At 37.5% G+C, this 3,288-nt stretch overlaps 1 long non-coding RNA gene across 2 annotated transcripts; it reads right to left on the bottom strand.

The window, feature by feature from the left end:
• Positions 1-655: 655 nt before the first annotated feature.
• Positions 656-1,399, bottom strand: LOC116804824. 2 transcript variants are annotated; one of them, XR_006357563.1, is made up of 3 exons: positions 1,320-1,364; positions 904-1,210; positions 656-824 (listed from the first exon to the last, which is right to left on the bottom strand). It is a non-coding gene; the product is annotated as an uncharacterized LOC116804824 (long non-coding RNA). The 2 variants fall into 2 exon arrangements; XR_004364842.2 differs by having other exon boundaries at positions 904-1,399.
• Between the last annotated feature and the right edge of the window lie 1,889 nt (positions 1,400-3,288).

The raw sequence follows: 3,288 nt of genomic DNA, 5'->3' as shown, positions 1-3,288 counted from the left end.
AAATTGCTTGGCCTACACAGATTTGAACATAATCGTATAAGTGATATCATCGAGGAGACATCTATCAGATCTCGTGACATAATTTGAATGCCCTCGAGAAGAGTGTAGGCAAAAACGAGCCACAGATTTGGCATATGTACGAGAAACGTGCGTAAAAGTTTTTGCCTTCTGCTCTGCGCCAACTGTTTTTTTTTTTTTTTTTTTTTTTTTTGATTTGTTCCTTTTTGAAGCCCGCTTGACAACAATGATAGCGACAATGAAGCGCCTGTCAAGGGCTATTGGGGTGCGGGGAGAGTGGGACTTGAGCAAATCCCTCTCCAATTCCAGCCTGGCTGATTGCGGACTTTCGCCTGTCGCCTGTGGCCAAATGACATGCCGAATGCCCAAATGTTTCGGCATGCTTGTGCATGCCTTGCTGCTAGTTTGTAAGTTGGTTATTCTGGTTTTCTCTCTGGTTTGGCTATTTGTTTTTAGCCGAAAGACACCAGCAGCACTTTAACAACTTCACATGATCTCTCCTTCCAGCTAGCAAATCAGGTAAATCAAATGCGATTACTGACTTGACAGCTGTCGAACTGACAAATGCTTGATTCGTTCTGCTGTACCGATATGCAATATCTAATACAGAGAAGAGAATATTCACATAACCGAGCGATTACTAATATATATACATTTTTATATTTAATGCAATGTGGCAAAGCACAATTGTAGGCCGATTGTTGAATCGATCTGGACTTAAATCCAAATCTCTAGAGACGCTTTAAAATTGGGATAACGCATACGCCGGGTAAACATATTAATTGTACGACTTCCCGCTGCTCTAGCTGCGAGCATAAATTGTGCGGAAATATGAAAGGAGACAATAAATCAGAATATTTCTTTACGATTGGTGTCTACACATACCAAAAGCAGCCAGAGCCGCAACGGGGTTCAATTGTGCCAGCTCCACCCTCTCGCAACCTCGCAGCCAAGCAGCATGTGCGACTCGCTTGCAAAATTCATGAGGGTGTCTGTCTGGCAGCCAGCTTGTTTGGGTTTCTCTGTCGCCTCCATGTGGCAAAGGCAAATATTTATATTTGTGTGAAATGTGTTGGCATTGTTGCCAGTCGCCAGTCGCCAGTCGCCAATGCTCGACATTTTCCTTTCCCTGCTATATCGCTTAGTGCCCTCGTCTGCCTGTGGTTTGTCCAACAATAAAAAACATTCAGCCCTGAAAATGCATCAATTCAATGCTCAATATCACAAGAGACGCGGCACAAGCACAACCCCAGTGCTTTCATTAAACAGTGTAAATAACTTAATAAATTAAATGTGCTGACTGCAACAAAAAGTTGATACTGTTGATACTCAACGAATAGTTAAAGAAACTGAGTTACGAGTCGGAGTCACCATAAACTATAAGTCGGTAGGCATCAGGCGTGTCTAACTATAATCTTTAACTGGTATATTACGTTAAAAAATCATTTGTAATGCATTTGATTAGCTGTCTTAGTTTGAAAATGTTAAAGTTGATCCAATTTTATATTACATAAGTAAATATTTATTCCATGAAAATGCATAAATTGAAAAATCAATGTCACCAGAGACGAGGCGTATGCAGAAGCAATCAAATTACTTACATACATTAAAAATTCAAATTTTACAAAATAAAATATTAAAAACAAGTAAGAAAGCTCTTGTCGGGACTGCTCGACTACGAGATCCCCTGAACCCTTCGAGCAACTGATATTTCAATAATTATTCGCATATTTATTTATTTATTTATTTCATAAAGCTATTGACAAAAACGAGAATCAATTTTAATTTAAAAAAGCCTATACAATGTACAGGATATAATTTCAATAGTAACACCAACCCGATGGGGGTATTTTATTTGCCAGTCCGGCCGGCTATGCCCACGGCAAAAGCAAACTCGACGTCCGCGCTGTATATACGGTCATTTAAAAAAAAATTGAAGTCTCTAGCTCTTATATCTTCGGAAATCGACGCGTTCAAACATACGGACAGACGGACAGACAGACAGAAGGACAGGGCCAAATCGACTCAGCTCGTCGCCCTGATCAAGAATATATATACTTTGTGGGGTCTGCCACGCCTCCTTCTGCCTGTTACATACATTTCAACAAAACCATTAGGTTTCATTCAATTCCATTCAACAAAACCATTCAGGGTATAATGATTCATAACCTACCGTGGTATTAATCTACTATGGAGTTACATATTAAAGCAAAGGTAGAATTAGCTAGAGTAAATAGGCTGCATTCCATTTACCGACACAATATTAATATTATTTTACATACCCAGTAGAAATAAGTTTTAAATTTAAGTTGTAGTTTTAAGTCAAGTTAAGATAATTATTATGTGGTTTCTAACAAATCAATTACCATTTTAAAAAATATTATGATTAAGTAGAAAAGAATAATGTATCCTATACTCTTAAATTTAAAAATACTCTTATATGTAAAACACAACACTTTTGTATACCGTAAATTGATTAAAAGTAAAGTGTCCCATATAAAAAATAAATAAATAAATAAATATTCGCTTCGAGAATATCTACGTAATGAAACACATTGGATATAATTGAATACAGTTTTTATTTTACTCCTTTAAAAACCATAAGCGTTTAGGGAGAACGACGAATATACTCAATTTTGATATTCCTCTGGTGGTTCAATTAATTCAATTGGTGGCTGGCAGTCTGGCAAAAGGCAGCGTGGGCAGCATTTCGGTGGGAAACCTTGCATTTGAGGGTATTCATCGGCAGGAACTTGACGTGGGCAGCAGGCACGATATAATTCGTACATATCACTGGTGCACTCAGCGATTACCATCAAAAATGGGAGCAGTAGAATCCACTTCATAACGGGGCTGTAGTCATCAGTAAACTGTTTTGTTGGACCTTGGTCTGACTCCCTTTAATAGCCAGATGGAAGGCGTATCTAAGTATAATCTTAATTGGTATATTACGTTAAAAAATCATTTGTAACGTATTTGATTAGCTGTCTTAGATTGAAATGTCATCGTTTATACAATTTTATATTGATTATGTAAATATTTATCCCATGAAAATGCATGAATTGAAAATTCAATGTCATCAGAGTCCAGGCGTATCACTCACATAAAATAGTGTCAGTGTATTAATAAACCCAAGTTTACTGAAATGTGACGGGAGAAGCAACCAGTTGCTATCATTACATCGCCTGCAATAATTGTAAAAGCTCAAAGAGCTATTCAAACGAGTGGAAAACTGTTAAAATATCAATGGAATCCATTTAACTCTTCGAG

This window comes from Drosophila mojavensis, unplaced genomic scaffold (assembly GCF_018153725.1).
Source record: "Drosophila mojavensis isolate 15081-1352.22 unplaced genomic scaffold, ASM1815372v1 contig_74, whole genome shotgun sequence".
Lineage (NCBI taxonomy): Eukaryota > Metazoa > Arthropoda > Insecta > Diptera > Drosophilidae > Drosophila > Drosophila mojavensis.
The sequence above is the reverse complement of the archived record's forward strand: the minus strand, read 5'-3'. Positions and strand labels throughout refer to the sequence as shown.